The sequence below is a fragment of the Rattus rattus genome, chromosome 3 (assembly GCF_011064425.1).
Source record: "Rattus rattus isolate New Zealand chromosome 3, Rrattus_CSIRO_v1, whole genome shotgun sequence".
NCBI lineage: Eukaryota > Metazoa > Chordata > Mammalia > Rodentia > Muridae > Rattus > Rattus rattus.
In genome coordinates, this window is record NC_046156.1 from 56,926,307 (window position 1) to 56,939,918 (window position 13,612).

General features: G+C 46.4%; 1 pseudogene; it reads right to left on the reverse strand.

The window, feature by feature from the left end:
- Window positions 1-235: 235 nt before the first annotated feature.
- LOC116895386 lies at window positions 236-719 on the reverse strand (annotated as a pseudogene).
- Between the last annotated feature and the right edge of the window lie 12,893 nt (window positions 720-13,612).

A 13,612-nucleotide genomic window follows, 5' to 3' on the forward strand; every position in this document is an offset into this window, starting at 1 on the left:
TTATACTGTGTTTTCGAAACCCCAGAGATATGACATGGGAATTTCAATAAGCATGGCATTAATTCTGTAAATTAATTTTGGTAGAATAGACATTTTCACAATATTAATTGTGCCTATCCAGGAGCATAGAATATTTTCCCATCACCTTGTATCTTCTGGGATTTTCTTTTTCAATATCTTTACTTTTTTTTTTTTTTTTTTTTGCAGTCCAGGTCCTTCATTTCCTTTGTATACATTAGGCCATGAATTCGTATGGAATGGGCTCCAGCAGCTCAGGCTCCTTTCTCTTAGTCCTCACAAAGTGGGCTTCTCTGGGTGGCGCAGGCTGACGCTTCAACTGAACCCAGGTGCCCTTCTATTTGGTTTCCTTTTTCTTCTGATCGTTCTCCTTCACCCGCTTCAGGAAGCTGTCTCTGCTCTTTGAGTGCTTGATGTGCTCAATCCGCACATTGATCCTCTTGGCCAGAATCTTGCCTTTAACTTGCTTGTTTACAATGATGCCCACGGCATGCTGGGTGACATTGTAGACTCTTCCGGTTTTGCCGTGGTAACAGTTATGGGGCAGTGCCCATATGAACAGTGCCCATTCCCTTGATGTCTACAATATCACCCTTTTTGTAGATTCGCATGTATGTGGCCAAAGGAACGACTCCATGTTTCCTAAAAGGTCTAGAGAACATATACCGAGTACCCCTCCTCTTTCCTTTTGTGTTCGTCATTTTGGTGAGTTACTGGAAGATGGCTGCCCTGGAGGAATATCTTTACTTTTTGTTGTTGAGGTCTTCCTTTAGTTAGATAAGTTACTATTTATTTAATTTAGGGGAGTTATTCTGAATGGAATATTTTTATTAATTTCTCTCTCAAAGAGTAGAGTGTTACTATAAAAAAGATACTGAGTTGTTGTTGTTATAATTATTACTATTGGTTTTTGTATTTTGCCTAATTTATCGCCATCACTTTTCAGGTAGTAGGTAACGTGTTGTTAAAAGACTTGCATCAAAACAGAAGCAAACACAGTCTTGGCACAGAGTAGCATGAGCTTTGCTGTTTTGGAGATGCCTAGAGTGCTTTAGCAGAGGAAGGGAGGTAGAGAAGAATGCTGCTCTCTTGGTTTCTCACTGTCCTATCTGGTAAGGGAGGACAGGGTTGGGAGAAGGCCATGTTGCCTGAGTGGTCCCCAAGTTCATATCTGGGACCTTTACTTGCCCTCTGGACAGTTGATGTCTGACACCTAAAGATTTGAAGTGGAAATGAACCTTGATGGCTGGCTCTGAATATTGACTGAAACCCTGGGGGGATGGACCCCAAAGCTGTCCCTGGCTCAGATGGGAAAGGAACACCTCTCTGCTCCAATGATCTGACCCCAGGTGTCTGCACTGAGTGGCTTTCTAAGAACCCAGACAGCTCTATCAAGCCTGTTTTCTGGTTTGATGCTAAGGTTCTCTGTGTGGAACAAGGAACTGTTTGTAGTATTTTTTTTCCCTGAAATGTGTTTAGCACAGCATTCGGTGACATTTCTTTCCAAGGAAAGCACGTGGCACTTCATCTGTGAGAATACCCGGAGTCTCCATCGTGAAGGATCCACCAGAGCAAAGCAAACACACTTGCTGACACCCCGCAGAAGCTCTGCAGATCTGTGTGGCCAGAACCTACTGGAGTGCTGCAGGTCGGGACCTGTGCATTCCAGTCCAATGCTTGTTCAATTATCAAAATCCCAAGACGCTGACACAGAGGCAATGACCATGAACAGCGGGTTTCCTCCCAGACAGGGAAAGTCCTTTTCTAGACAAGCCAGCACATGCCGGTCAGGGAACGCTTAGGTTAAGTTTTGTCTGCCTTTGCCCATGGGTACTATGGAGGCAGTGTGTCCGCCTACAACTCCATCTATCCGTTCTAAACCCTCCTGCCTCTCTTTTCTAACTGGGTGTACGCCGCTGACAATCTCACCCAATACAGTCTCTTGCAGACGATTAGACGCAAAGTCGAGTTTCAGTACCACAAGGAGAGATGTCGCATGTTCCAAAGGACCAGGGCTGCTGTTTTACTGCACAGGGTCACACTTCACCCTGGCTATCCCGACACAGTTTGGGTGTTTCCTATTGTCGTTCAGCTCTCCTGGCACAAGCACTCTACCACTGAGCTAAATCCCCAACCCCGTAAACTCTCAAATGTTAGATTCCTGGCTGCCTCTCGTCTTAGCCTACACTCCCTCCTTCAAGGATCAGAACTTGGGAGCTGACTGACATTTCTGTGGGCTAAAACAGTAGTGTCTGACTTCCTCTGGTAGCTAACAACATGCTTTCATGCATTTCATAAACATTCACCCTAGCAGTCTCCTGAAAGGTGAGCGGCTAACCTCTGGATTGGATTGCAAGTGGGCGTTAGAATCAGGTCATCTGCAAGAGCAATACAGACTCTAAACCTCTGAGCCAGCGCCCCAGTCCCAGCATTGACCTGTTTTACAAGTGAGAGAGACCAGGGTCAGAGAGGTCATTAACCGGCCAGTGGCCCCTCAATGAAGCAAGGGTCCTGTGATTTATTCAATTTGGGCTATAAAAAGAATTATCCCTGTGGTTGGGTTTCCAGTCTCCCTGTCTTTCCTTATTTTTAAGATCCCAAAGAAACAGATGCATATGTATGAACCAGAGCCATTGGTGGCTATGTGACATCTGCCTCCGGTCCCCAGTCACTGACACCCATTGGTGATGCCTACAGCCAGGAAGTTGAGAAAGGCACCACTGCTCAGCTGCTCCCCATGGGAGCAGAAGGGAGGCCACCGAGAAGTGCCTTCGAGCCCTTCCTGCTGTTCTAGGGCACATAGACATCTACTAGAGAATGGGAGGTACCACAAGTCTGTGTGTCTGACTCGTCCAACAGTCTCTCCTTCCAGATCCTTCCTCCACCCTTTTGTCAAAATCCTGCTGGTGGCTGCCTCCCTCTGAATCTCAATCAGAGCTGCAAGAAGAGGCCGTGGAGTACCTGGGAACGCCAGTGTGAACCAGAAACAGCAGCCGCTAGATTCAGATCTCCTCCCAGTTGTGTGAATAGTTCTTTCCCGGTACTGCACAGCACCCTTGACAGGTAACCCATGAGGCACGCCCTATTCTCTATCTCTGTGGACTTCATGGTAGTGCATGTGGAAACAGCTGGATGCAGTTGTACTGAAGCTGTACCTCATACTAGGTACACTGGGAACCAGAATTGGGGGGGCGAGGAGTGCAGTGCTCAATGAAACTGGATAATTCCACTCTTCTTCTGCACATTTGAGCCCTTTCATAGTCATATCGTGAAAGGGTCTTGCTTGGGAAACTCTCAAAGCTGCACTGAGAGCAACATTTAAAAAGAGGATTGTATCTTGCCGAGTGTCATCAGTACCTAGACTCTGTTTGGGCCAGTGGGAATAAAGCAATAGGAAACTCTCCTATAGAGAGCTTTTATTAATAGAAAAGTAATTTACTCTTGGAATCCCAAGATAAATGTTGAACAAACATTTCACATAAATAAATAAATAAATAAATAAATAGATAAATAAATAAATAAATAAATAAATAAAAGATCAGGCCAGGCATGATGTCACACACCTTTGGTCCCAGCTGGGCATGATGTCACACACCTTTGGTCCCAGCTGGGCATGATGTCACACACCGTTGGTCCCAGCACTCAGGAGGCAGAGGCAGATGCATCTCTGTGAGTTCAAGGTCAGCCTGGTCTACCTAGCAAGTCCTAGCCAGCCAGGGCTGCATAGGTAAGAATGCCTTTTAAAACAAACAAACAAACAAACAAACAAACCCTTTCCTGATTGTTTGATCTAGCCCTGGACAAGGGGGTGAACCAGAGCATCTGCCCCCAGACTCACCCAGCCCATCAGTTGCTATTGGATGACAAAAGGACCGAAGATGGAAGCTTAGCTAGGGTTTGTTAATGTTCAGAATCACAGGAACCACTGAATCTCCTCCAGAAAGAAGACGTCAGCTGGAATCCAGGAATCTCCTGCATGAGGGACTTTCCACAATAGTCGCTGTGGTAAAAAGATCTGATTGAAGAAGCAGCCACTGCCCCATCGCCCACCCAGGCGGGCTGAAATCTCCTTATGCCAGTCAGCTTTCCTCATGTCTTACATAAGACCAGTTCAGCCACCTTTCTGGTGGAAACCCAGGAGCAACAAGCCAGAGTGAAGGAGCAGAGGATGTTTTGAAGGTGCTACTTCAGGCCTCCTCTTGGGGTGGCCAGATTCCATCAAACATGAGAGAGCAAACACTGGCACCCACACACCCACCAGTCACCCAGTGAGTCGAACTCAGGCCCTCACAGGTTGGTATGTGGATGCTGATTGGTTGGGTGCTCAATTAAATAGGGCTCGGGTGAAGCTGAGAGTCTGCATTGCAAGTAAGTGTCCATGCGAACAGACTGGGTCTTGTCTGTGTGTCCTGTCAATCATCAGAAGGAGGAGCACAGTGTCTACAGTGATAGGACTAGAAAGAGGAGGGAATAAGGGAAGGAGAGATGGAGGGGAGGAGGGAGGGAAGGAGAGGGAGGGAGGGAGGGAGGGAGGGAGGGGGCAGGCATGATGAAACGCACCTATGATCCCAGTACTGAGAAGACAGAGGTATGAAGATTACGAATTTGAGGCCAGCCTGAGCTACAGAGTGAGAATCTGTCACTTGAGAAAAGCAAAAACCCAAACGACAACAAAAACAGGGCCAGGAGATGTAGCTCAGTGGCGGCAGTGTAAATACAAGCTGCTGGTTTGCGTGTTTGATTCCCAGCACTGAAAGAGAAAGGTCTGAAAATCAGTTTCCATTCGGGCCTTTATGGCTTCTCTTGACAAGGAAGAAGCTGAGGGTAGTGGGATGTTGTGATTTGAATGTGGAATGTCCCCCACTAACTCATATGTTTGAACACTTGGTCCCGGCTGGTGGCACTGTTTTGGGAGCGTGAGGGGCCTTGGGCATGTGGAGCCCAGATGGGTAGATGGTAGTGGGCTTTGCGGTTTGTAGCCTGGCTCTGTTTCTTGACCTTGCTCTGCTCTGGAGCTGTGTGAGCCAGCAGCCTCACATTCCTACAGCAGAGAGCCTCTGCCTCACCGTGTCTTTTCTCTCATGGTGGATGTTCTTTCCAAATATGGGCCATGGCTAACCCTTCCTCCATTACCAAGTGTGGTGGCGCACTCCTATAAACCCAGCACCACAGAGGTAGAAGCAGCAGGATCTAAGTTCAGAGTCATCTTTGACTACAGCTAGAGCCACATAAGACCCTGCCTCAAAACCAAAATAAACACTAGAAGTGAGGAAGATTCCGAGTCCCAAACCCCCCTTCAGGGACATGATCTCAGTGACCTGTATACCCCTCATGAAGCTCTGCCTCCTGAAGGCTCTCCTGCCTCCCAAAACTCCATTAGTCAAGACTTTGGGTCCACATTAGGGTCTTGGGGACATTGAAGATCCATACTGTAGCAAGCAGCAGCTCCCTGGGAACACAAGTGTCCTTCGCTTACCTTTGTATTCTCTGCCTAGCTCAGCGTTAGCATTGGAGGTCTCCACAGCAGCTTACTGACAAAATGAACCAACCAATTATAACATTCCATTATTTCTTCTTTTTCTTCCTCCTCTTCTTCCTCTTCCTCTTCTTCCTCTTCCTCCTCCTCCTCCTCTTCCTCTTCTTCCTCTTCCTCCTCCTCCTCCTCCTCCTCCTCTTCTTCTTCTTCTTCTTCCTCTTCTTCTTCTTCTTCCACCTCCTCCTCTTCTTTTTCTTCTCCTCCTCCTCTCCTTCCTCCTCCCCTTCCTCCTCCTCCCCCCTCTTCTCCTCCTCTTCTCTGCAGTAGAACAAACACAGCATAGATTTTCCATCTAAAACACTTCAAATGGATAATTCAGTGGTGGTAAGCACGTTTAGCCATCACTGTATTTGTCTCCAGGATTTTTTTTCATTGTTCCCAACTGGCATTATTCCCATCAAACAATAACATCCTGTTCCCTACTGCCCCTGCCCCTGGTGATCAGTATTCCATTTCTGTCTCCGTGAATCTGACTCTTCTAATACATCAAACAAGCCGGATTATACACTACCTGCCCTTTCATCACCGGCACAGTTCAATTAGCTTGTCTTCAAGGTTCAACCACAGTACCATGGCGGAGGTATATGCTGATAACTGCAGTACTTGGGAGGGTCACACGGGACCCTTCGCACTCAGTGCCAGTTTGGGTTACACAGTGGGTTCCAGGTCAGCCGGGCCCACACAACCAGACGTCTTAAGATACTTCTTCATTCTCGTTCAGGCTGGATACTCCTCCACTGTAGGCACGTGGTACTCCTTGTTTGCCATTCGTCTGTTGAGACACACTTCAGTCACTTGCACCTTTGACCTACTGTGAGAGGGGCTGAGTCCCTGCTTCCATACTCTTTCACTATAGTCCTGGGGGAGGGATCTAGACTCTAGTCTTGAGGAACTTCCGGTGGTGCTTTGAGACAGGTTCTCCTTACATAGTCCACTGTGAGCAATCCTCCTGTCTCTCCCTCTGGAGCTCTAGGATTATAAGCATGGTCCCTCCTACCTGCCTCTCAATTTTGTGACCAGGTTTCACTTTGTAGCCCAAGCTGGCCTGGAACTCTCTCTGCAGTCCAGACAGACCTGGAAACTCACAATTCTTCTGGCTAGAATGACAGACAGATGTGAGCCACCATCCCAGGCTCTCAATTTGAAATTTAAAAAACATCAGCATCTGCAGAGTCTGTGAGTTGGGGATTTCGGTAGGTTCTTCTTGCTGGGGGCACAGGGAGAACCGGTCAAAGGTGCAGGTTTGTCAGGCGGTCCTCCCCCCTCTTGTGTACTTTCCTGGAGATGCAAAGGAGACACTGGTGAAGGGGAGGGGGAAGAAAAGGGGAACTGGGGAGAGGAGGGAGTGGGTGAAGCTGTGGGTCGCAAGGTTTAAGCCAGCAAGGGTTAAGGACAGGCTAAGCCTCCTACTGTCCGATCCGGCGGGCGGGCGGGCGGGGTTTCTTAGCAGGACTGTTGATTCTGCAGTGCGGCCAGTTACTGAGCTCCCCGTCCCGGGGCAAGTACAGGATGCATTTCTTTCACAGAACACCTGAAGAACAGAGGCAGCCCGGATCTTTGTGCCAAAGACTTCTGGGACAGATTCTATAAGTGGCCGCACTGGGCGGTTACATTTTCCAGGGGCCAGCGCTTAGTACTAACCGGCAGCCAAGATCCAGGCACACAGCTGCCCAGAAGCTTGGGGAGGGCGTGGCTGAGGCTCCTGCTGGCCGGAAGGGCTGATCCACAGCTGGAGACCGTTAAAATGTGGCAAGGACTCTCTTCTTTGTTCTCAGGATAAGTTCAAAGTGCTACCAGCCTGAAGGGCAGGGAGTGTGATTCCAGGAACGAATGGGAGAGACTGAGGGATATCCTGACAAAATCCAGAATTTGATACACAGGATGTCATTCTTTAAAACGCTGTTTATCGAAATAACAGATTTTTTTTTTTAAAAAAAGCATTCATAATACCAACTTCTGCCCCCAGAAAGTAACTGTTTTCATTTTGTGTTCTCAGCCATAGGGGTCTCTCTCTCTCTCTCTCTCTCTCTCTCTCTCTCTCTCTCTCTCTCTCTCTCTCTCTCTGACAAGGTTTCAAGGTTTCATGTATCCTGGGACTACCTCAAACTATATAGGTGAGGATGACCTTGAGCCCAGGTCCCTCCTGCTTCTGCCTGCCCAGTGCTAGGTCTTCTACAAGCTGCTTTCTATCTTCCCCCTTATGTCTGAAGATGGTTTAATTTAAATTTTCACTCTCTTTGGCTTTCTGGGATTGAAGGGTAGAAGGTAAGACCCTTGCTTGGTGATGTGTTTCCAGTTTCTCTGCTGCTTCTGCCCAATTTCTGTGGGAAAAGCAGCAGGCAGGAAGGAAATACGTCTCTTGAACTTTATGCCTGGTGATCATTACAAAAGTCATGAGGGGTTAGGGAGAAGACTAGGTGTGCCTGGCTCAAAGCCAGGAGGATTTGAGTTCAGACCCCTGACACGTACGGGTATGGGGGCTGTGGGGAGAGTTGGCCAAGGTGAGAGTTCTGTAATCCTGACCCTGTGGGAGCAGAGACAGGTGGATCCTTGAAGTGTGCTGGCCAAATCTAATGACCTTGAGTTCCAGCCCTGGATCCCACATGTCCCAGAAGCTGTCCTCTGACCTCTACCATGGCATGCAGGCATCCACACACATTAAATAAATGTAATTAAAAAATTTTAATAAGGTAAAGAACAATAGAGGAATGCTCCAATGTCAACCTCTGAACTGCACGCACGCATGCACGCACACAAGCACACACACACATGCACGCACACACACACACACACACACACACACACACACACACACACACACACACACACACAGACACAGAGAGAGAGAGAGAGAGAGAGAGAGAGAGAGAGAGAGAGAGAGAGAGAGAGAGAGAGGATCCCCAGCAGCTCAGGGTCAACCATTCTGCACTGTCTCAGCAGAACCCTTTCTTTTCCTGGCTCTGGTTTTTTGAGTGAACGCTTAGGATAGAAAATAAAGAGAACCAAACTGGAGGCGTCCTGACATTCAGATGGGCTGGCCCCAGAAGTGAGCAGTAGGTGTATCCAGCAAAGCCTGCACCAATCAGAAGCAAGGACCAAAAAATCTTCAAGGATGAGCTAAGCCTTTGACTGGCCATAAAACCCAGGCCCCAGGCAGTTCACCACGCTGGTCTCTGACATTCCTGAACATACCAGAGCCACTTACCCTAGCAGGAGGGGACCCTTCCAGGATCTCCGGCTGCCAGTTCGGCTCCGGCTTCCGTTTCCAGCCCTGTAGTTGGCCTGGCTGAGTATGATTGAGGCTATGCAGAGGCAACACCCATTCTCTGTCTTTCCCATCACTGGCTGTGGATGTGGTGGCCCTGGGCAACTGAACTTGGGACACTTGCGCCACCTCTCCCCCTGTCCCTGAGTGAAAGCGGTCTGTGGACATCAGTGGCGGCTGCGTTTAGAGCTGGACTGTTTGTTGTTAGATTCGTTTGCTCTACGTCCTTTCTCTTTCCCTAATGTGTGACCGATCAACTGTGGATTTGAAAAAAAAAAACAACTGTCTGCCACTGTGATGTGTAAGTCACGTTCAGGGAGGGTTTTTCCCTCTCTCCCGCTGCTGATAGCAGCTCTCAGAACCCTCACTTGCACTGAGTGGCTGAGCCCTTGCAAGAAGAATTATAGTGTTTGTACACTGCTATAACATAGTTCATTTTTCACACATCTCTCCAAGTCTTAAAACGGTGACTTTGGCGGCATTCCGAGAGAGACCAGGAAAGATTTAGGGGCCATGGGCTCTTCCCAGCACCTCTGAGCTAGCATCTTTTAGGGCTTGTGCAGGGCAGAGTGAGCACACAGGGGCTGGGGTATCCCCCAGTGGCCTTCACCTCCTGACCTAGAGCCTTTCTTCAATTCAGTAGCATCCGTATTCCCTGGCTATTTTATTTTATCCTTCATGCATCTAGATCACTTGTTGGGGTTGGTGGGTAGGGACTGTTAACCCAGAAAAACACAGCTCTACCTCAAAGGAAATAGGAGACAGTTTAGTCTTAGGGAAAACATGGGAGAGCAAGGCCCAGGAATGCGGATTCCTATTGCCAGATTGATACATTCCAATGCAGACAAATTTGCATGAAGTTTTTATACCTACTGAACAAAAGTCATAAACGGAGGTACTTTTCAAATGCATTACTGACCCCTCAAGGAGGTGGGCAGGGGCAAAGGTTTTCCATAGGTTTCGGGTGTTATTTGATCACACTCTAGGTCTGGGGTAGGTAGAAGATAGAGAGCTGCTAAGAATATGGCCTAAAGGTTTTCCCAATAGACAAAGGATGTTAAATCTGATCCAGAGATGGCCGATGAGGCGACGAAGGACACTGAAAATAAGCTGGCTCTGGATATGGAACATGCTAACCCTCCACAATCATGACTTTAGTAAATCATTCCTGTAGAGTCTTCGCCATGGCTGTAGCTTCTTTTCTTCTCTTTCTTTTCCAAGTTTACAGGACATAATCCTAGCTCCTAGTTGCCTGGTTCTATTTTCTGTTTCAGATATTCTTTCTGAATAGGCTAAAAAGTTTGCAAACCTCTTTCTTTCTTTTTTTTTTTCTCTTTCCATCTTTATTAAATTGGGTATTTCTTATTTACATTTCAAATGTTATTCCCTTTCCCGGTTTCCAGGCCAACATCCCCCTAATCCCTCCCCTCCCCTTCTATATGGGTGTTCCCCTCCCCACCCTCCTCCCATTACTGCCCTTCCCCCAACAATCCCGTTCACTGGGGGTCCAGCCTTGGCAGGACCAAGGGCTTCCCCTTCCACTGGTGCCCTTACTGGGCTATTCATTGCTACCTATGCAATTGGAGCCCAGGGTCAGTCTTTGGGTAGTGGAAGACTCTGGAAGCTCTGGTTGGTTGGAATTGTTGTTCATATGCGGTCTTAACCCCCTTGAGCTCTTTCAGTCCTTTCTCTGATTCCTTCAACGGGGGTCCCGTTCTCAGTTCAGTGGTTTGCTGCTGGCATTCACCTATGTATTTGCCATATTCTGGCTGTGTCTCTCAGGAGAGATCTACATCTGATTCCTGTCAGCCTGCACTTCTTTGCTTCATCCATCTTATCTAGTTTGGTGGCTGTATATGTATGGGCCTCATGTGGGGCAGGCTCTGAATGGGTGTTCTTTCAGCCTCTGTTCTAAACTTTGCCTCCCTATTCCCTCCCTAGGGTTTTCTTGTTCCCCTTTTAAAGAAGGAGTGAAGCATCCGCATTTTGGTCATCCTTCTTGAGTTTCATGTGTTCTGTGCATTTAGGGTAATTCAAGCATTTGGGCTAATACCTACTTATCAATGAGTGCATACTATGTGTGTTTTTCTGTGATTGGGTTACCTCACTCAGGATGATATTTTCTACTTCCATCCATTTGCCTATGAATTTCATAAAGTCATTGTTTTTGATAGCTGAGTAATATTCCATTGTGTAGATGTACCACATTTTCTGTATCCATTCCTCTGTTGAAGGGCATCTGAGTTCTTTCCAGCTTCTGGCTATTATAAATAAGGCTGCTATGAACATAGTGGAGCACGTGTCTTTGTTATATGTTGGAACATCTCTTGGGTATATGCCCAAGAGAGGTATAGCTGGGTCCTCAGGTAGTTCAATGTCCAATTTTCTGAGGAACCTCCAGACTGATTTCCAGAATGGTTGTACCAGTCTGCAATCCCACCATGGAGGAGTGTTCCTCTTTCTCCACATCCTCACCAGCATCTGCTGTTGCTGGAGTTTTTGATCTTAGCCATTCTGACTGGTGTGAGGTGGAATCTCAGGGTTGTTTTGATTTGCATTTCCCTGATGACTAAGGATGTTGAACATTTCTTTAGGTGCTTCTCAGCCATTTGACATCCCTCAGCTGTTAATTCTTTGTTTAGCTCTGAACCCCATTTTTAATAGGCTTATTTGTCTCCCTGCAGTCTAACTTTGTGAGTTCTTTGTATATTTTGGATATAAGGCCTCTTCACTTGTAGGATTGGTAAAGATCTTTTCCCAATCTGTTGGTTGCCATTTTGTCCTAACGACAGTGTCCTTTGCCTTACAGAAGCTTTGCAGTTTTATGAGATCCCATTTGTTGATTCTTGATCTTAGAGCATAAGCCATTGGTGTTTTGTTCAGGAAATTTTCTCCAGTGCCCATGTGTTCGAGATTCTTCCCTACTTTTTCTTCTATTAGTTTGAGTGTGTCTGGTTTGATGTGGAGGTCCTTGATCCACTTGGACTTAAGCTTTGTACAGGGTGATAAGAATGGATTGATCTGCATTCTTCTACATGTTGACCTCCAGTTGAACCAGCACCATTTGCTGAAAATGCTATCTTTTTTCCATTGGATGGTTTTGGCTCCTTTGTCAAAAATCAAGTGACCATAGGTGTGTGGGTTCATTTCTGGGTCTTCAATCCTATTCCACTGGTCTATCTGTCTGTCTCTGTACCAATACCATGCAGTTTTTATCACTATTGCTCTGTAATACTGCTTGAGAGTTCAGGGATAGTGATTCCCCCAGAAGTCCTTTTATTGCTGAGGATAGTTTTAGGTATCCTGGGTTTTTTGTTATTTCAGATGAATTTGCAAATTGTTCTGTCTAACTCTCTGAAGAATTGGATTGGAATTTTGATGGGAATTGCATTGAATCTGTAGATCGCTTTTGGTAAAATGGCCATTTTTACTATATTAATCCTGCCAATCCATGAGCATGGGAGCTCTTTCCATCTTCTGAGATCTTCTTCAATTTCTTTCTTCAGAGGCTTGAAGTTCTTATTATACAGATCTTTCACTTGCTTGGTTAAAGTCACACCAAGGTATTTTATATTATTTGGGACTATTATGAAGGGTGTTGTTTCCCTAATTTCTTTCTCAGCTTGTTTCTCTTTTGTGTAGAGGAAGGCTACTGATTTATTTGAGTTCATTTTATACCCCAACACTTTGCTGAAGGTGTTTATCAGATTTAGTAGTTCTCTGGTGGAACTTTTGGGATCACTTAAATATAATATCATATCATCTGCAAATAGTGATGTTTTGACTTCTTCCTTTCCAATCTGTATCCCTTTGATCTCCTTTTGTTGTCTGATTGCTCTGGCTAGGACTTTGAGTACTATATTGAATAAGTAGGGAGAGGGTGGGCAGCCTTGTCTAGTCCCTGATTTTAATGGGATTGCTTCAAGTTTCTCTCCATTTAGTTTAATGGTGAACCTCTTTGTTCAGAAATGGGCAGGCAGGGTTAAGTTAAGAGGCGTGACTCAGGCTAGACCTTTCTCAGTGTAGCTGAGAAATAATTGCACGGAGTTATGAGTGGGATAAGACTCATTTGTTATGTTGCTTTTCCTTGGTCAATTTTTCTTTAACGTGAAAAGAGCTATGGTTCTGAGATCTAGAAAAAGTTACAGCCCATCGGTGGTGGGAGCCTGGCTGAGCCTCAGATTAAACTTCGCAAGCTTGAAAGTGTGCCTTGAATCAGAGCTCCGCACACTGGGTTTAAGACAGCTGCCTACACACCACGCTTGCTGTGCATTGGATAAGAAAAGGTGTGTGGCACTCAGTATACTGTCTAAGCCATGTTCTATGATAACGTTCAGAATTATTTGCTAACGATTATTGAGTAAGACTATTGCTACTGTGGTAATACACTAATTTATACTAGGTGGAGTATGTTTGATTGCACATAAAACCCAGCTCAGTTGGCTGAAAACTTAAAACAATTTTTTTCTTATGCAGCCATGATTTTCCATGGTGGGACAGCTCCTGAGTTGGTGAGCTCAGTGTATGTTTGATGTCTGTCTTAGTCAGGGGTTTGTTCTGGGGACAGATGCCATGACCATAGCAACTCTTCAATAAAGGAAAACATCTCATTGGAGCTGGCTTATGGTTCAGAGGTTTAGTTCATTATTATCATGGTGTCATGCAGGTAGACATCGTGCTGGAGATGGAGTGGAGAGTTCTACATCTGGATCAGCAGACAGCAGGAAGAGAGAATGACACTTGGCCTGACTTGACAATCTGAAGCCTCAAAGCCCACCTCCAGTGATGCACTT